At 41.9% G+C, this 21686-nt stretch overlaps 1 protein-coding gene and 1 pseudogene across 1 annotated transcript in view; both read right to left on the bottom strand.

Moving 5' to 3' along the window:
• LOC126427820 (uncharacterized) overlaps positions 1-21686 on the bottom strand; it is a 328244-nt gene that overhangs the window by 111821 nt on the left and 194737 nt on the right. The gene's annotated exons all lie outside the window — the stretch shown is intronic.
• LOC126428193 (5S ribosomal RNA) lies at positions 10963-11080 on the bottom strand (annotated as a pseudogene).

The raw sequence follows: 21686 nt of genomic DNA, 5'->3' as shown, positions 1-21686 counted from the left end.
GTGTTTCGAAGTACACCATTCATTGTACGAGGGTCACTCCAAAAGAAATGCACACTATTTTTGTAAAAATACAGTTTTCATTCTGCATGTGGAAAGTTTTACAGTGTGTAGATACATCCTTCCAGCTTGTTTTCAAACTTAGTTCAACCTGTTCCCGTGAGTGGCGGTGTCACAGCATGTGTTCAAGATGGCTGCTACACTTGACGTTCGGCAGAAGCAACGTGCTGTCATAGAATTCCTGTGCTGTGAAAACGAGACAGTGGGAAACATCCACAAGAGGTTGAAAAAGGTGCATGGAGATGCTGCTGTCGATCGCAGTACAGTTAGTCGGTGGGCAAGCAGGTTACGTGATGAAAGCGGGCACGGCAGTATTGAGGATTGTCCTCGCAGCGGCAGGCCTCGTACTGCACACACTCCAGACAATGTGCAGAGAGTTACCGAAATGGTGAATGATGACAGACGCATCACAGTGAACGAATTGTCACGCTACGTTGGGATAGGGGAAGGAAGTGGTTGCAGAATACTGAAATTGTTGGCTTTAAAAAGGTTTGTGCCAGGTGGGTTCCCAGGATGTTGACAGTGGCTCCCAAAGAAACAAGAAAAACGGTACGCTGCGAACTTTTGGAACAGTACGAGAATGGTGGAGATGAATTTCTTGGAAGAATTGTGACAGGTGATGAAACATGGCTCCATCATTTTTCACCAGAGACGAAGAGGCAATCAATGGAGTGACATCATGCAAATTCACCCACGGAAAAAATTCAAAACCACACCTTCTGCCAGAAAAGTTATGGCTACGGTGTTTTTCGATTCCGAAGGACTCTTGCTTGTGGGCATCATGCCAAGTGGAACGACCATAAATTCTGATGCATATGTGACGACACTGAAGAAACTTCAAGCTCGACTGAGTCGTGTTCGATCACATCGGCAAAAGCAGGATGTTTTGCTGTTTCACGACAATGCACGGCCACATGTCAGTCAAAAACCCATGGAAGCGATCACAAAACTCGGATGGACAACACTGAAACACCCGCCTTACAGTCCTGACCTGGATCCATGTGACTATCATCTCTTGGAAAACTGAAAGACTCTCTTCGTGGAACAAGGTTTGAAGATGATGACTCCCTTGTGCACGCTGCCAAACAGTGGCTCCAACAGGTTGGTCCAGATTTTACCGTGCGAGTATACAGGCGCTGGTTCCAAGATGGCGTAAGGCTGTTGAGAGGGATTGAATTTATGTGGGGAAATGAAAATACCGTTCCTAAAGAATGTATCTACAAGCTGTAAAACTTTCAAACATGTAGAATAAAAGATGGATTTAAAAAAATAGAGTGCATTTCTTTTGGAGTGACCCTCATACATTATTGAACACGGAGCTCCGCAGCAGACCATCCCGACGTAATTGACCCAACGACATCGTCAATTACGATTGTAGTGGGCACGGACCCATCGGGATTCGACCGTCGATCAACGGAAACGTGTCGGCTCTTCGGATGAATCACACTTTTGCTACGCTACGTCGATGGTCGTCTCCACAAACGCCGTCATCGAGGCGAACGGCGGCTTGAAACATTCAGCGCACCAGGACGCAGGCTGGTGAGAGCAATAGTATACAGCATAATACTGCCCGAAAGGACACTTCACGGCTATCGGGAAAGACTCGAAGACACAACACCTGCAGCAATTAACTGGTTAGAGTATTTAGATACCCAACTCCTACGCAAAATGGATATCTCAACTTCAAGTGGACTAGGCAAAATAGATATCTCAACTGAACAGACATTCTCCTGCGCTTGCAAGGCACCTCTGGTAGTAATCGAAGACACGCTGAGAGCTGCCAACCACCTGCATGCTTGATGTCTTTCAAAACGGCGGTATCATCTTTCGGCAGTATAATTATCCGTGCCTCGAAGCCAGAACCATGCTAAAGTGGTTTGAGGAGCATTGTAGTGAACTCACGTTGATGTCTCGGTGACCAAATTAGTCTGATGTTTAGCCCTATGGAACTCACCTGTGCTGCCATCGGACACCATATCGCGTACGCAAATCAGCGGCTCGTTATTTACGCGAATTACATGACCTGTGTGCAATCATCTAATGCCACATACCTCCAAAAACCTACCAACAAACTGTCGGTTCCCTGATGCGCAGAATTAGTGATGTATTTCGTTCCAAAGACGGACAAACAAGTCTTTATGCAGGTGCTCATAATGTTTTAGCTCATCAGTATATATGTATGTAAATACAGATAATACTGAAAATTGGAGAACCTGGAGGAGATAAAAGAAATTGAAGTTGAGATATCTACTTTGCATAACAGTTGGGTATCTAAATACTCTAGCCAGCTATATGCTGCAGATGCTGAGTCTAAGAGTCTTTCCTGGTACCCATGAAGTGTCTCTTCGGGCAATCATGCAAAATGTGCTCAAGTATTTGTTCCTGTGCTCCACACTCGCACTTGTGTAGCGTTGCTTTGGTCACGATGGGGCCAGTCCTGATTCGGTTGAGCGAATTCTGTATTTTTCTGGGTTGGTTTGCACCCAGCAGCTGGATGGGCGGAAGTATATTACCTAACATCTTCTGACCATGGACGGATCAGCACTGATTTCTTTATTCACTTTTCATATTGTAGCTTTCTGTGGCGAGTTGGGCAGTGTTTACCCATAATGATGCTCTAGATTTTAATCAGGTGTGTGGTAAGTTGTTCAGTATTACATAAACTGATAAGTCTCTGGTGTTTTGAGTTCCATCCACTGATGTGTTACTGCCTGCTATCGTCGGAGATTTGAGGGACAATACTGTCGAGTACTGAAAGGCATGGTGTTGGCATTGGTGTGAATTTAAGAGTGCCGTCACGATCGTCATCGCATTATACTGTATACAAAAAGGAGACACAAAATAGCGTGACACTGCATGGATTGCAAGTACAACCAATTTTAGAAAACATGTCCAGAAGATCACGTGACCAGCAGTTCGCCATCTTTGATTCTGTTTGCAGTGGAAGATACTTGTTCCACAGTATCGAGGATGAAGAAGGGCTTGTAATCTTATGATATGCGTTTTTTAGACCCCATGTTTTGTAGACTTTTTTGCTTCGAATTATCGTTCTTGCCCTATCCCTGAATACTGACCATCCCTCCAAGGACACCCTGTATAAAATGATAACGCGTATAACTATCTTACGCAGTTCATTCATTCTCCTCCGTTCTTAACTCAATGAAAAATTTTAGCAATATTGATTGTTGTCATCGACATACCGTTTAATGTTTTCCTTACATCTTCTACTGTTCTGTATCTCTTCTATTTGCTTATCAGACGTTTTTACTTCATTTGCGCGGTTGGCTAGTCATTCCCTCTCGTTCGGAATTTCAATGTACTTACCCAATAAACTTACCCTATCCTCTGAGCTTATAAATCGCATCAGAGTTCTGGATATTACGACCTTCAATTCCATCTTCCTCTAAACTGCCGCATTGTTGTCAAGTCGTATTTAAAGAACTTTCTGGACCACAAGTCTTACATTTAATTTAGCTGTATATTGTGGTCGTAAAATTGCTTTCAAAATAAAACTAGAAACAATGATTTTGCACAAATTCGCACAGCTTGTCTCCGGCCCAGCCTCTTACCTTGCAAGAGCCAGGTAAGTCGAAAAGGAGACCCAAAGTCCTACGGCGCGCAACACTTTCCTTCAGTCTGTGATTCTCTCCCTCTCTCTCTCTCCGTCCCTCTTCCTCTCTCTCTCTCTCTCTCTCTCTCTCTCTCTCTGTCTCCACCTGCTCTCGTATTACTGGAAAGTGACAAAGTAAAAATATTCCTCTCCCGGAGTCGGTGCATTAGCTATTCCTCAGTCGCTGCCTCGACTCCGCTCATTAGTTTTATGCACTGCCTCCGGACTTCAGTGGAACTTTTCCGTGGATACGCGTCCTTGCACTGCTCCCCAAGGCGGAAAAAGCTTAAGTAAATTTTACTTTGCAACTTCCTGTCTGGTCCCTCTTCCCACCCTGTACGGATCTTAGCAGATTTCATGAAGCTACTATAAAAAGTTGACGGAGAAAACTTTACAGACTCACTCTACCCCGAAGAACTAACGTCGGAAATGGCTCCTAATTCAGTCCTCACGTTACTTGTCTCATCTTCATTGTGAGCGCAGGCAATATTTAGTCGTTCGAAACTTTAGACATCAACAGATTTTTTTTCTATTAATATCGACAATGTATTTTCATATTGCTTACACTGCTGTTTGGTATTTTTCCGCGAGTTCTTCAACTCCTGTTTGGATTATAAATTGCTTTCCCAATACTTCTCCTCCATCAGGATACAGTCTGCGAAAACGATACTGAGTCGTTGTTTAATGCCCTATTACGCTGGGGACCATTTAACGCCTCGAGTACCAGTCACTTCTGCCTGACACCAACATTTATTTTTTTTTCTTTTTTTTAAGTACCAGTGCCTTTCGCATGAAACGACCAATGCTACTGGAAGACAGAGACGTCTAGTGATACAGTGCGGTATTTCTACGAACGTAGTGTATTGTAGCAGTCATTACATACAGAGTTCAAAGCAGCAGTCGGTGTGTAGATTGTGCTCCGTGACTGCATACAGTGGCATGTGGTGTTTTAATTTTTTATAGTGATCAAATCGAAGAAATCATTGACAGTGAAATTAAATATATCTGAAGTAACTGAAAAGTAAATCTGAGTTTGTATGACTGCTTTTATGAGCCGTTTCGAAATGAAACCACTGAGGCACTACGTACTTTTGAGATAAATTTATTAAATTTAGCCCCATTTTTGCTTGTTATTTGTTTTAGACAGTAAGTGTTCATGGAAGTTTCGAGATATGTCACTGTGTCTAGTAAAAAGCTCGTAAAATGATGGGTGGTTGAAAACTGTATTTTCTAGTGGTTCTATAGTGAAACAACCTACATAAAACAATTGACTGCTTACTTCTTGATAATTTCTTCTTATATTCATTTCTCACTACAACAATAAATGTTAATTTTGTGAAAAATTTTAAAATTATGTTCTAATGTGAAACCAGCTCCTTATAGCAATTCATTATTTAATTTTTGCCAATTTCTTCTAGCACTTGTTGCTTACTATGATGATAAAGATCAGTTTTCTGAAACATTTTAAAATTAAATTTTCCTTGATGTCATTGGCACTCAAAGCGTTGACAACGAAAATAAATGTTGTGGAAAGTTTACGCTTCGTGTTATTGATGTATAAACTATGCTTGCAAACTGGAGCCCAACTTTTTGCTATGGTTGCACGCAGCGTTCCTTTATCTTACCAGAATCGATGTAGCCTAATAAATAATGTCTGCAAGTTATTCCGACTGCTGCTTTTTTACTAACATCAGGAAGAGAGATAACAGACAGCATAACTTCAAAAAATGCTTAACGGAGCGTGGTGCCAGTAGACAACAAGTCTGCAAAACATACAGCCATTTCTTGTCGCATGAGTGGATTAATTTCTACTCTTAATTTTCCCTCCACATTTCAATTTAGATTTTTATTCCGTTATTTACAGTGCCGGAGGAATATCCTGCTGTTGTTTCTCAAGAAATCAATGGGCTACCTTATTCATAGGTCGGAGCTGTGACATTACGCTGTATGTAAATACAGTAACTTAGCAATTGTGTTTGGCAAAGAGATTACTGGAGACGATACTGGCTTTTGTCCACTATCTGTATTCGATTACTAGACACGTAACTCTCCGAAATAAAGGGTATCTTGCACAGTAATACGATCAACCTGTCTCAAGTAAATCCACACCTACACGTTTCGTTGACGCCATGAGCGGCACAGTATATACTCAGCTGAGCAGACTGACAAAGGCAACTATCGAAAAACCCACGACGGGAAGACTGTTAATATAATTCGGATACCATCCGGAGCTAATAGTGTGATTCAGCTTCTCGATAAAGAAATTATTCGACAGTGTAAAACTTTTTTTGAGAAAATTGTTGGACAATATAATTTCCGATAACTGGTTCTCATTTCAGGTTTATCAGCGGAACAATATTGTTAAACTTTAGTCATTTGTGCATTGTCAGTTTGTATCATTGTGTTTTACGAATTTGACAAAGTATGCCCGCTGCATACAACAATATGTAAAACACATGCCTAAACAAAACCAGTTATCACCGCGAAGTCTCTGAATGCATTAATTTTTAATAGATGTGCCTTGTGGAACGAAAATGTTAGTTTTCATTATACCACAGACACTTAACACATCTGTACAGCTAGGGAATAAAGTAGTTAAATACAAATTATTCAAAAATTATCATAAGAACTGGGCTACAGGAAGTGTTATAAAATTTCTCATGTCAACAAATTAAAGTCCCGACTGGTGTGAGTTCAAACGTATATGAATTCCTTAAGGAGCAACCTACTGAGGTCATCGGTCCCTAGACTTACGCACTACTTAAACTTATGCTAAGAACAACACACACACCCATGCCCGAGGGAGGACTCGGACCTCCTGCGGGAGGAGCCGTGCAAGCCGTCACATGTCGCCTTAAACCTCGCGGCCACTCGCCTGTAATGTAACATCATGCACTGCCTTGAAGCTCTTTCCTCTCCTACTCGTCAGTGTAACAATGGTATTTTCAACGTTTGGCTGCCGGTATCAACTTCAAGTTTTCAAAAAAAAAAATTAATTATTTGAGACATTTTTGGTATGGTTTAAGCGCTTAAAATTCATATCTGTGCACCTTGACTTCGTGCTATGCGGTGCTACGTTCTCGTCTCACGGCTGCGTCTGTTTATTCGCCGATCCGCGCGCTAGGCAAGAAGGGCCGTACAAACCCCTGTCATATGCACTTCTTCGTGCGGCAGAAATGATAAACTTCAATTTTTTTTAAAAAATATTTGCCGTGCGCCTTAGCAACTAAGATCTCGACTGTGCATTTCTTTTGGTTTATTCTTCCTATGTAAAAGATTTCAGGGTAGGTCTCCACATGTCGGACAGGACAGTTCCCTTGTTAGTTAGTCCCAACCAAGATTACACATAATTTAAAACTATTTGGAAGCTTTTTCTCGCTGACAGCCCCCACAAAACAAAAAAAGGAAAAAAAATTATCGAGTACAATATCGCTGTTGATGCAGAGTAACTTCAGCAAGAGACATAACGTTTCAGTTTATTACCCCTATACTACTAACTCTATCGGCAACACATTTTGTACACAGTATGCAAATATGCTACTGAATCTACGTGCAATATCATATCATTGTACGCCATATAGTTCAGCAGATACGCCGTGATAACACTGAGGGGCGCAAATTCTCATATATTGTTCGATAATGGGAGCACTTAACGACTTTCAACAAATACACGTTCCGCTTTGTCATCAGCGTCATGGTATAGGTTCATCTGAGTACGACGACAAAGGAAACCATGGAAAAACACAAATCACGATGGCTGGAAGGGGATTTGATCACTACCTCCACCTATACGAGTCCCGGACTTTCGTTTTACGAGGACTCCTTGCCGATAAGTGACAGCTGGCAGCCGAAATCCCGCACTTTGAAGAAGTATTCGATTATTACATTAAAGAATTCCAAAGAAGTTCGGACGAAGCAACTCTGCGCGCGTCGTCTCATGTACCGACGAAGAAAGATAGAATTAAATGTCCTGTCAACGATGGGATCATTAGTGGCGGAGCACAATGCCGGATTGGCGAAAGGATGGGAAAGGAAATCTAATATGCCCTTATCAAAGGGACCACCTCGGCATTTGCTTTATGAATTTAGGCAAACCATGGAAACTTTAATACGGAAGGGCGGACGGGGATTTGAACAGCGTCCTCCTCACTGTAATTGTAATGACTCAACACTGCGTTGCATCACTCGGTAAGGAACAGACTTGCGTCGAAAAATATAAATATCAGCCTTTATCAGAACATTCGACATTGTAACTAAGTGGAGCTGTCACGAGTGAGGGTATAATACATTCAGTCTTCCGTGAAGAGAGCAGATACCATTCGGATCTCCGGATCTCGGTTATCACACATGGAAATCTGTCCACAACGTGCAGTAGTGTTACTCTCTGATGCTGATCACTGGAATCCCACAGTGAGTATGCCAAAAGTTTCTTGCCAGTCTTCATTTCATATTTGGCTTGGACGGTATAAAAAGACTGTTTTCCTGCCATAATAAAAATCGCCTTTACCAATACGAGCATGAGCCCACACATACCGTCATTTTCTTCTTCTATAGTGTATTATATGCTAATCCTAGTGGTATACTTGTAGGTTGAGCTTCTAAAGCCACTGTGTTAAGCAGAAGTATCAGTTGTCTGTCACATCTCTTTAGTTGTCAGATTTGCTTAGTGCCCCTAATTTTGTGGACCTTAAGGTGTGAAGGGTGCCCCATATAAAAAATTTGGGAAATGGGACATCGCAAAGTAGAGAAGGTTGCTGCGGCCAGCCTACGAAAGAAAAGACTGCAGAATATCTAGTGAGAACTTCATTCTTTACGAGCAGTAGTCATATAAAATTGTGTGTTATCGCTGACTCTGATATCCCCTATAGGTTCAAATTCCCAGTAGAAAAGGTGTTCCTCGATTATGTCGGATTCGGCTACTCTTGTTTACAAACTGAAGGGATTGTGTCTACAGTGCTAATGTTGAGCTCTCCACAAGTCAATGCTAAAAGGTTTCGGATGTAACCAAGCCAATACGCATAGCCTGGTGATGGCGTACTTTACATTGTTGCCTATCATGCTCTTGCCGGCCACAAAATGGTGAATAAGTCTGTTCTGGTACGAAGATACAAACAAGCTACCGGCCACATTTGTTGGAAATATTGGAAAATGTAGCGACTAACATGGTTCTTAAATTTATTTCAACACTGAGAAATCCCGGTGAGCTGTAAGAAATAACTCTACTAAAGTAACGCGAGCTGGCTGCGTGCTACTCGTGTTGACAGACCGTACGGAAGCTCCCAGGGGCAGCGAAGTGCTCGAAAGAACGCAGCGGTGCGTGGGCGGCGGGTATCGATCCCGAGACCTCGAATGTGCCGAAGCGACCCGACCCCTCGACATTTCGTCGCCGCCGCTGACGTGCAACCTCGCGCGATATCCGGGCCGCTTCTTCCGTAGCCGAGGCTGCTGGCTTGTGGCTTCCGCTCAGGTCCTTCCGCTGCAGTCTCCTCCGGCGTCACGGCCAACGATCAGGTTTCTGAGCTCTCTGCTGAAAAGTTTTTCTGAGAAGTCACTACAAAAAAAAAAAGAGCTGCTACGAAATAGAAACTTCGCGCATGTCTCTGCCAACGGACACAAGAAAACGAAATATGACAATCTACACCTAACTAATAAAAATTTAGTCACGGAAGGAGAAGATGTGCCCATACAGTGGATACTGGACTAACGTGGCAGCTGCAGGCATTCGACGTCTTTGGCAATTATTTCCTGCTCCATGTCAAGGGAGTTCCCCACAACAGAGGCATTTCTATCGGTCACACGAAGGGACGAATATTTAAGAAACAAAAAACTCGCAAAGAAGTTTCCTTGACTCAGTCTACATTACTAAAACCCTAACACGCTCACCTGCTTCCCGTTACAGGTTGCCTATCTAACAGCTTCCAAAACAAAAATTTCATTTTCAGTACGTCAGATACACACTGAGGTGACAGAAGTAATGCGATAGCGGTATACATTATACAGATGGCGGTAGCATCACTTACACAAAGTATAAAAGGACAGTGCATTGACGGAGCTGTCATTTACACTCAGATGGTTGATGTGAAAAGGTTTCTGGCGTGCTTATGGGCGCACGGCAGGAATTATCAGACTTTGAATGCAGAACGGTAGTTGGAGCTAGTCGCAAGGGGCATTCCATTTCGGAAATCGTTAGGGAATTCTAAATTCCAAGATCCACAGTGTCAAGAATACCAAATTTCAGGCATCACCACGAACAACGCAGTGGCCGACAGCCTTCGGCTAGCGACCAGGAATAGCAGCTTTTACGTGGAGTTGTCGGTGCTAACAAACAAGCAACAAAGCGTGAAATAACTGCAGAAATCAATGCGGGACGTATGACGCACATATCCGATAACACAGTGCGGCGAAATCTGGCGTTGATGGGCTATGACAGCAGACGACCCACGCGAGTGCCTTTGCTATCAGTACGGCATCGCCTGCAGCGTCTCTGTTGGGCTTGTGACCATATCGGTTGTACCCTTGACGGCTGGAAAACCATAGCCTGGTCAGATGAGTCCCGATTTCAATTGGTAAGAGTTGATGGCAGGGTTCGAGTGTGGCACAGATCCCACAAAGCAATGGACACAAGTTGTCTCAAAGCACTGTACAAGCTGGTGGTGGCTCCATAATGGCGTGGGCTGTGTTGACATAGAATGAACTGGGTCTTCTGATCCAACTGAACCGATCGTTTACTGGAAATGTTTGTGTTCGGCTACTTGGATGACAATGCGCCGTGTCACTGGGCCACAATTTTTCACAATTGGTTTGAAGAACACTCTGGACAGTTCGTACAAATCATTTGGTCATCCAGATCGCCCAACATGAATCCGATTGAACATTTACGGGACATGATCGAGAGATCAGCTCGTGCACGAAATCATGCTTTCGCAATTATGGATGCCTGTAGCAGCAGCATGGCTCATTATTTCTGCAAGGGACTTCCAATGACTTACCAAGTCCATTCTACGTGGTATGCTTGTTGTATAGCGCTGGGCAAAAGGAGCTCTGGCACGATATTCGGAGGTATCCCATGACTGTCGTCAGCTCAGTGTATAATGCACTCCGTCTTCAGGGCACAAGTGGCCCTTCGGGACCATCCGACCGCCGTATCATCCTCAACTGAGGATGTGGATAGGAGGGGCGTGTGGGCAGTACACAATTCTCCCGGTCGTTATGATGGTTTTCTTTGACCGGAGCCGCTACTATTCGGTCGAGTAGCTCCTCAACTGGCATCGCGAGGCTGAGGGAACCCCGAAAAATGACAACAGCGCATGGCGGCCCGGATGGTCACCCATCCAAATGCCGGCCACGCCCTATAGCGCTTAACTTCGGTGATCTGACGGGAACCGGTGTATCCACTGCGGCAAGGCCGTTGCCTCAGTGTATAAGGGGAGTTCAAGAAGTTTCCGTTCGAAGGCCGTACAGTTCAGAATCGGGATGCCAATCAGGCAAAATCGCCCTGAGCATTGAGACAATCATCCCACCGACTCACCAGATTGAAGATATCCGGTTCGCAAAACATCAAGTCCTGCAGCATGAAGAGATCCGTAACTGCCTACTGCACATAACGTCCGACAGGAATCGTCGGCCGTTCACAGTCTCTTTTAAGGGACCCAAGGAGTGATAAGCGCAAAGGAAGAGATCAAGACGACAGGACGAGTACTCGAGTGTCTCCCACTTATTGTTGTCCATAATGGACGAGGCTGGACCGCCAGATCGATCGGTGTCTTGTATCGAATCGCGACCAGCACTGAACTTGGCGTATCATTTCACAACGACTGTTTTCGACGGACATGTTGTCCCATACACATTCTCATTCATCGATGAATGTCTGCCAGTGTTTTGTCCTTCAATAGTCAAGAAAAGAACAACAGCATGTTGGTGTTGTTTGGACGTATTTGGTGATAACGTCGCTATAGTTCACGTTTCCGCATGTACAGCACACACGTCGGAAAGACACGAATGCCACACTAATCTACACTTCGGTACTTACATAGGGTGTCCCAGAAATGTTGCGACAAAGTTCGATGGGTTGTAGAGGATGTCTTGAGGAACAAATCGAGGATAGGAACCCATGTAACGACGTTACAGAAAGTCGAAGTCATAGGTGCAGGCGCCTGCCATTAGACCACCCCTGCGGCAGCAAATATGACTCTGTGCGCAGATGGGCCGTAGGCGAAACGTCTAGCAACGTTGTTTGTTATTCATCCACCGTGACTGATTGCCACGATCGCCAGTGGAGAAGATTCAGCTAGCTGCTGCGTAGAAAGGCCTTGTCTCCTATCAAAGCGATGCTCTGTTGCCATGGTGGATGATGGTTTTGGACATGGATTTCCATCTGCAGTTTATTTTTCTCTTGTATATCCAAAAGCATTGGAAATTTTACACGGTTCCAGGAGAAAAAATAACTGCGGATGGAAACCCGTCTGGAAACCGTCATCTACCGAGGCACAGAGCATCACGTTCATGGGAAACAAGGCTATTCTATGCAGCATCTAGCCCCATCATCTCCACTGGCGATCGTGCGATCAGTCGCGATCACTGAATAACAAACAACATTGCGAGACGTTCCGCCTACGGTTCGTCAGCGTACAAAGTCACGTTTGCTACCGAAGGGGTGACCTAGTGACAGACGCCAGCACCCATAACTTCGATGCTCTGTAGCGTCGTTGGATGACGTTTCCGGACAAGGTTCCTATCCTCAATTTCTTCCTCAAGACACCCTCTACAATCACTCAAGGTTTGTCGCAACATTCTGGGACACCCTGTATACCTGCATCGGAGTCGCGCTACGTTGCATATACGCTGCAGCAGCACCCTACAATATAAACTTTTTGATCGCCGCTTACAAATTAAAAATTTTAAATGGTGTCACAATCTACTCATTAAGAGATAGAATTCTTCGCTAAAGATTTAATACGAGAATAAATATAATAAATAAATACAAAAAATAAGTACAATAAATCAAGTATTTAAGTTAGAAACTGTGTATACAGCGCGTAACAAAAAGGTATGGCCAAACTTTCAGGACGCAATCCTTATACAAAGAGGAATAAATGTGTTATAAGGACATGGATTCATTTCCTTGTTAGAGCTCATTTCCTGTTTCTTACCATAATCGCATTAGTCATGGGGAAAACACAAAAACAGGACGTACCAGAATTACATGAAATCTTTTCTTACGTGACATGTTAAAACACTGTCTTGGTTACGTCTGGTTAGAATGTACAGCAAGCTATAATTCTTAGGTTCTCCGCCCGGTTTTGTTGTTTCAATCGAACGAAGGCAATGTTGACAGGTGACTCACTGCAATGCTGTACAAACATCAAGCACGCAGCAACCGCTGTTTAGTGTTCGTCACGGACTAGGTCGCCGGTGTAGTGCCGTTTCTGATTTAGGAGACAATCTGAGCAGCATCTTAGATTACTTGCAGATCACACTGCCGTTTCCAGTCTTGTTAAATCAACAGGAAATCAAAAGCAATTGCAAGATGTTTTAGACAAGATATCTATACCGTGCGAAAAGTGGCAGTTGCCTCTAAATAATGAAAAGTGAAGTCATCCGCGTGATTATTCCAAGGATCTACTAAATTTCAGTTACACGATAAATCACACAAATCTAAAGGGTGTGAACTCATCTAAGTACTTGGGGATTACAATTACGAACAATTAAATTTGAACCATCACACGGGCAAAGTTGTCGAGAAAGCGAACCAAAGACTGAGACTTTTCAGTTCAAATGCCTCTAAGCACTATGGGACAACATCTGAGGTCATCAGTCCCCTACAACTTAGAACTACTTAAACCTAACTAACCTAAGGACATCACACACACTCATGCTCAAGGCAGGATTCGAACCTGCGACCGTAGCGGTCGCGCGGTTCCAGACCGTAGCGCCTAAAACCGCTCGGCAACCCCGGCCGGCGACTTCTCGGCAGAACACTTACAAAATGTTACAGGTCTGCTAAAGAGACTGCCTACCTCACGCTTGTCCGTTCTATTTTGGAAAACTGCTGCGCGGTGTGGGATTCACATCAGATAGGATTGATGCAGGGCATCCGAAACATTCAAAGAAGGGCAGTTCGTTTTGTATTATCGCGAAATAAGGCAGAGAGTGCCACGGATATGGTATGCGAATTGGGGCTGCAACCATTAAAACAATAACTTTTTCGTTGTGACAAGATCTTCCCATGAAATTCCAATACCAACTTACCATCTCCAATTTTCCCCTCCGAACGCAAAAATATTTAATTGTCACTCACCTACTTAAGGAATAATAACCATCACTATAAAATAAGAGAAATCGGAGCTCGCTCGGAATGAATTACGTGTTCGTTTCTCCCGCGCGCTGTGTTTGAGAGTGGAACAATAGAGATTGCCATGAAGGTGGTTCGTTGAACCATCTGCCAGGAACTTAATTTGCAATAACGTAGATTCAGATGTACTCGCGACAGGGGGAGGTTTCGAAGGACGAGGAAACATCAACTAGAGGAGGGTGTAACACCAGAGCTCCATTGCGATACTGAGATAAAATTTTCTGTTTTGCCTGTTCTATCATTAAGATATTGTAAATATTGTTTGATTGCATTAATAGCACAAAAGTGTTCGCTCTTTCCTTTGTAAAAACTTCGATGGCATGGTTTGATTCTATGTAATGTGGTGTATATATCATTTAAATTCTTTGTCTCATTTGGAGGGAGACCAAACTTACTGTATATAATTGTAATTTTGTTTAAATAATCTTTTGTAGAAATACCAATATATGCAAATGTTCTGTTTTAATTAATATGTTTGATTGTTATTATGTAACTGCTGACCTTCACTTAGGGTTCTTAGTTATTTTGTATGTAAAAGGTGTTGTGGTTCCCCTCGGGAACGGAACTGTACCGCGCGCAAATTGTGGTTGGCCGAGGTAGAAAAGGTGGAACCAAGAGTCAGTCGGGAACCAGCTACCAAACTATCAACTGCTCATGTAAAAGTTGTGTGTTGTGCTGGTTCCGAGAGAGGCTTTTCCTGGCGCTTTCCAATGGCTCGGATGGATGGATAAAGAGCTGGAACTATTCTGGAATTGGTATCTATCATCGCCATCAAGAAATGACAGAGGCCAACAATTCTACCTGCAAATCCACCTACCAACATGCAATCGCCACCACATTACGCAATCACTGTAATGGGCACTATAGTAATGGACAGTGAAGGATCAGCTCATAGGATGTTATAGTGTACCCAAATATAAGGTAAAATTTGACTGAACTCTTGTACCTACCATGGTTTATCCTTAGTCACATATCCACTTCGGGTCCCTCCCACGCTAAAGTGTTTGCCGAGTGTCCTTTAGTGAAGGCACATTAAAATTAATATGGCAATAGAGTGTGCTAAAATTAATATTGTTTGTTGAAAGGATCTTACAAATATCTCAAATTTGTGTTTCACTGCAGTAAAAGTTCAGAACTGCAACTGTTGAGAGTTATATGTTCATGCTTGCTAAGTACTTGTTTCTCTAGTGTATTGAAAGTGTGTTTAGTTTACTCTGCTACAGTGGTCAAGATTAAGGGTCCCCCTCCATTGAAAGTAGTTCAAATGCACCAAGTTACTTAACTATAGAAAGTTTCAATTACTCTTGCTATTCAAGTCAAATTCTGTACAATATTGGGTTCCTCTTTTGTATTAAAAGTGCATATTAATGTTGTAACATGATAAACAATTTGTCTATTGTGCTTATGCTAGGTAACAAATAACAGAAAAACCACTATCTATGAAAACAGTAACTTCTTTATTATTTCAAGTAATTTGTTAGTGAACCCCATTTAACTTTCATTCTAAGTAGAAAGGTGTTTGGTAGTGAGAGAATTAATCTATGTGCAGTAACTAAATTTGCTGTGAACCATATCCGTATTTCATGTCAGATAGGAATTTGTTTGAGAAGTAATACTAAACCTATGTCCAATTTACGATTCTACAGTGAATATTAATAGTAGCGTTATTGAGACCATTCAGTTTGACTAAGTCCTCAAGGTAATAGTGTGTTTTGCTATCTGTTATATTTATGCAAATAGTTTGTTCTGATCTGTTAATTCCAACCTTAACATGAACATACTGTATTCAGGTGCCAGAGTTCATTGCACTCGCGTGTGGCTAAGTATAGGTTGTGTTTGTCCGTTAAAGTTACTCATATCTATTTTCTTGAACAAGAATGTCAATCATTCTCTTGCCTAATTAGGCTGGCGACCGTTTTCTTTATTCTTTGAACAGTGTAGCTAGGTAAAATATTGTTTGTTACTGTTTAAATATTTACGTAATTCTGACTTTCACTTCGCATAAGCCACCTTCGTTAGGTACAAAACGGTCACGGTAACAAAATTCCTCTCAGCGAGTAACACTGCTCAGTTGCTTTTTTCCATAACTGCTTTAATAAGATAGTTTTATTTCACGACCCGACTCCCAACTTTAAAGTTATGGTATAACAGTAGCGGACAGTAGTGTTATAAGGACGTTCTTCGTACAACTGACCGCAACCCCAGTGTCAGCTAAGACAATAAGCTGCCACAAGTAATATTGATCAGATGAAGGTAAGTGGAGCGCTACACGACAACCTGCCGTATCCGTACCACGTACAGCGTGTGCAAGCACTATCAGCAGCTGATGTTTCTGCACGGACACACTTCTGCGAATGGTTGATTCAACAATGGAAAAACCCTAACTTTAGTGCAAAGGTGTTGTTCACGAATGAGGCTTCGTTCCAACGTAGATGATTAATATGTTGAAGAGCTGTAAAAACTGAGCACGAACGTGGAAATAAAGTGTTTCCGGACCCATGTCCATATGACATATTTCCTTCCTCTACGTGTGAGGAATGTTTGCTGAAATTTTGTTTCTGCCTTTTTGTTACACGCCGTATGTCTTGAGGCAAAGTAGCTCAAACCAGCCGCTCTTTTTAGTACAATGTTTGAGAATGAGAGCAGTTCGTTACCTCCAACACAGATTACAAATAATTTCAAGCCATTTCGAATCTTTTAGTCGCTGACAGTCCCCCACATAACAATAAAGGAACAAAAATATCGCTTACCATATTTTCGCTGTTCGTGCAGTAAAACGTGAGCTCCACCCATAATGTTTTAGTTTATTACTCCTTTACTACTAACTCTATTGGCAAGACACTAAATTTAATTGCAAAATTGTATGATTTTCCGACATATACACTGAAGCGCCAACGAAACTACTATAGGCATGCTCATTCAAATACAAAGATATGTAAACAGGCAGACTGCGGTCGGCAACGCCTATGTAAGACAACAAGTGACTGGCGCAGTTGTTACATCAGTTACTGCTGACATAATGGCAGGTTACCAAGATTTAAGCGAGTGTGAACGTAGTGTTACAGTCGGCGCACGAGCGATGGGACACAGCGTCTCCGAGGTAGCGATAAAGTGGGGATTTTACCGTACGACCATTTCACGCGTGTACCGTGAATATCAGGAATCCGGTAAAACATCAAGGTCTAGTCCATGCCACGTCGTGTTGCGGTACTTCTGCGTGCTCGCGATTTTAGACGAGTTTATCAGTTGCTATGGCTCTTCAGTGTACAAGGTGTGGTAGAAAAATGGGCTTTTTTAATTGTCTCTAAAAGTGGAACAGTAATATTAGCAAAATTGAGTGTTTGTCATGTTTTTGCGAGGTACGCCATTTGCTGAGTTGGAACTCAGCAGCAAGCCTGAACGTGATGTTGCTGTGAAGGCCACTTACAAAAACGGTGACTGTGTAGTTGCTTCATTTCAACCTCAGACAGAATGATCATCTACCAACAGCACATGCAGTCAGATTATGGCCGAAAATTCGCTGCAAATACTAACCTGTAGCTGTGATCCTGCAGTCAAATAGTCTATGCGTTAGTTAGAATTGTGTGTTAATAAAATATACAGAAATACGAAATAAAAGTTAAATGAATAATTTAAAAACAAGGATTCTATTGTACCATTTGTAATCGATGTAGACATCAGAAAATTCTGCTGAATAATGTTCATTCAAGGAAGGTCATTTCAAGTAAACGGGAAGCGGTCCTATGATATTCCATTAAAATACATATAGACAAAAATACTTTTATGAAATGCTGTACAGTTATGTCGAGAGCGTCATGAGAATGATAGCAATATCCCCAAACTAAATAGCCATCAAAGATACGCAAAGATTAAGTCCATTTCTTGATCACAATATAAGGAATATTTATCAGCTCAAAATAGTCCAGAGTTCAACATGATTTACAAATTAACACTCATGCTCAGTAACACAAGTGGAAAAGGTTAGAGTCCTGCAATGGGGCACATTGAGACCTCTCGAAATATAAAGTCCTTTCAGAATCAAAACAACTCCACAATCGAATGCCACTCGTTACCACAGGCAGGTTTGCCTCCTTGCGGAACTCGCGTAAATGTGTCCAGAATCGCTCGCTTGAGCACTTCATTCGAGAAGTCCCAGTCCTCGCACGACTAGAGCAGTGTTCTGCCACTGTCCAGCTCTCACTGACTGAAGGCCGTCCCTCCCAAAAATACATCGTTCTCATCTTCTACATACATGATCTGACTCATCTTGACCACTTCCTTAATAAATTAAAATATTACAACGATATCTAAATAAACAAATGTCATATATAATCGGTCACACCAACATCATTTACAGTAAGTATAAGAAATAGTTGGTTCATAAATGAACAAGATAGCATCCTTGTGCAAGTGTGCTGATGATAAATAACAACAGATTGTCGTTAAACATCTTTTAAACAATTATTTATTCACAGAAGCGTCTTTTGGTTATCTTTTCTTTTGTAGCATCCTCTATCACAAGCGCCTGAACACTTCTAAATTAGCACAGTTTATTAATAGTATTTGCAATCAACATTTAAATAAAGCTCCTGGCAAAACAATAAACTTTTCATTAAATAAATACACAACTATGTAAAAAATGCCGGCCGGAGTGGCCGAGCGGTTAAAGGCGCTACAGTCTGGAACCGCACGACCGCTACGGTCGCAGGTTCGAATCCTGCCTCGGGCATGGATGTGTGTGATGTCCTTAGGTTAGTTAGGTTTAAGTAGTTCTAAGTTCTAGGGGGCTTATGACCACAGCAGTTGAGTCCCATAGTGCTCAGAGCCATTTGAACCATTTTTTGTAAAATATGAGGTAATCATGCTATATTTATTTGCTGTGTAAATGTGAAGAATAGGATGTTCCGGTTAACATTTGCACTATGAAAAGGATACAAAAAAAGTCATAAATAACTAAGTAAAATAAATACAGATACGTAGTTTTCAGGTATGATAGCTATAGTGGAATGCTATCATCTCATATATCATTTGTTGAAATCGCATAAAGCAGTTAAAAGTTGTTAATTCAGAAGTTCGTTGTGTAAATCTTTTTTCACTGTGTAATGTTAGATTCTGTAATTCTAAAGATATTGAAATACTGCAGTGTCACTGGATGTGCCTCACTTTTCTGTGATCGCAGATATATTAGGATTTGTATTAATATCACAAGTCTGCTAAAAAAATTTTTGTTAGTTGCATGAGATATTTTTACTGAATTATATGTTTTAGAATGCGCTGATTTCAGTAGCTATGTCCATTTTGTTCTATCACATAAGGTTTTTTTTTGCTAATTCAAACGAAGAAAACTGGTAAAAGCACTCGTCTTTTTTTCAAAATTATCAAACATAATTTTTTTTACAACCAATGAAACATTATTTTGAGACATATAGCAACAATATTATACTTATTCATGTTTTTTATAAAACCTTTTCATCTTTTCCTTGATACTTCGCCGAGTCCTTTTCCGATTTCCATCATTAGTTTCCCGCTTAAGGATCCAACAGTAGACAGCAAGCATAGTGACAGCCCATCTTCCTTGGAACCGTCTCTCGATATCACGGACGTCCTGCTGAAACCGCTCCCCCTGTTCTTCACTGTAAGTTCCCAGGTTTTCAGAAGAACTGTCTATGTGGGAGTGTAAAAAATGGACCTTCAAGCTCATCTTGCAGCCTTGAGCTTCGTATGCTGCTAGCATCCGTTGAACAATGGTTCTGTAGTTAGGATCCTTAGTATTTCCCAAAAATTTTCGCTCTACGGTCTTGAACGATAAACAAACTTCTTTTTCCTTTCATTCATACTTTCCACAAAGAAGGTATCGGTAAAAAGTTTTCTTATGTCGGGGCCAGTGAAAACTCCCTCTTTCAACTTTGCTTCTGACAGCTTCGAGCAATTTTACAAACTGTTTCATCAACCCCAATTTGATATGGAGAGGGGGCAACAAAACATTTTCTGGTGATACCAAAGTAGTATTGGTAACATTTTTCTCTCCAGGTTTTAAAGTTTCTAGGGGTGGCCAATAACTTTTGGTCCAGTGGTGTTCTCTGTCCCTACTATCCCACAAGCATAAGAAGCATGGGTATTTAGTATAGCCTGCCTGCTGACCCAAAAGCATCTTGAGTATTTTGAAGTCCATTGATGGTCCTGATATCTGATTTTTTCCAGGATAATGGCCAAATCGTTATAGTTTTCGTCCATATGCACAGAATGTCCCATCGGAAGCGATGCAAATTCATTTCCATTGTGCAATAATACTACTTTAAGACTAGTTTTGGACAAATCAATGGATAGGCGCCATTCAGATGAGTGATACTGCATATCAAAGCAATGCGTGAGTCCTTCTACATCATTGCAAAGAATTAAATTTCCTTCTTTTGAGAAAAACTGGGTAAATTCTTTTTCTCGGTGTCTGTACCATGAAAATGAGGTGCCAGATGATAAAAGGCTTTTGTTTTTTAATCTGGAACCTAACAGTTCGGCTGCATCTTTTGAAAGACCTAAATATCTTACTAGATCATTGAGATCACTTTGAGAAATTAGTTGATGCCTTTCATCTTCGTCTGAAGAAAAATCTGAGCTTGATTCACCCTGAGGAGGTAATGTAACTTCGTCCTCCAACTCACTCGGGTATTCACCCAAACTGGAAGGTGGCTGTGGGATAGGTATTTCAGAGCTAAGGGGTACTGAACGTGTAGCTGAGTCAAGGTTAGGGTAACTTATGCTTCTTTTGTTCTTTGAATTGAATCCCTTTACGTCAACTGAACAGAAGTAGCAAGCAGTGGTATGGTTTTTCTGCTCTCGTACCATATCACAGGAATTCCAAATCGAAATGCATTTTTTCTTACCCTTAAACCACAAACGAAGATCTTCTTCACATCTTCTACACACCTTATGCGGGGCCCATGGTTTATCTTGATCACCATGTTTTAATTAAAAGTAAGCAAAATAAACCTTCCTCATAAAATCACTTATGTTTCTCTGTTGACTTTTAATAGTGTATTCACCACAAATATAACAAAAACTGTTTGGAGAAATAAAACAACCTCTTTTAGCCATGACTAGACAGAAACAACTGCACTGTTCATGTGAATAGCAATATGTCTACTGAGAGTTTCTCTTCATTTCAGCCGGCCCCTTTGTGGCCGTGCGGTTCTAGGCGCTTCAGTCTGGAACCGCGTGACAGCTACGGTCGCAGGTTCGAATCTGCCTCGGGCATGGATGTGTGTGATGTCCTTAGGTTAGTTAGATTTAAGTAGTTGAAAGTTCTAGGGGACTGATGACCACAGATGTTAAGTCCCCCCGGCGGGGTCAGGGATTTTCTCTGCCTCGTGTTGGCTGGGTGTTGTGTGCTGTCCTTAGGTTAGTTAGGTTTACTTAGTTCTAAGTTCTAGGCGACTGATGACCTCAGCAGTTGAGTCGCATAGTGCTCAGAGCCATTTGAACCAATTTGTTAAGTCCCATAGTGCTCAGAGCCATTTGAACCATCCTTCATTTCATGCGAGATACAAATCGTCATTTCATTTGTCGCAACACGATAAAACTGAACAATAAGATTGTCTGCATTTGCTTCTGGCGCCCAGGAGTTCACGGTAAAACCTGCAAGCGGTAACAAGGAATAGTTAACATAGTAAA

This window comes from Schistocerca serialis, chromosome 1, assembly GCF_023864345.2.
Source record: "Schistocerca serialis cubense isolate TAMUIC-IGC-003099 chromosome 1, iqSchSeri2.2, whole genome shotgun sequence".
NCBI classification, from domain to species: domain Eukaryota; kingdom Metazoa; phylum Arthropoda; class Insecta; order Orthoptera; family Acrididae; genus Schistocerca; species Schistocerca serialis.
The sequence above is the reverse complement of the archived record's forward strand: the minus strand, read 5'-3'. Positions and strand labels throughout refer to the sequence as shown.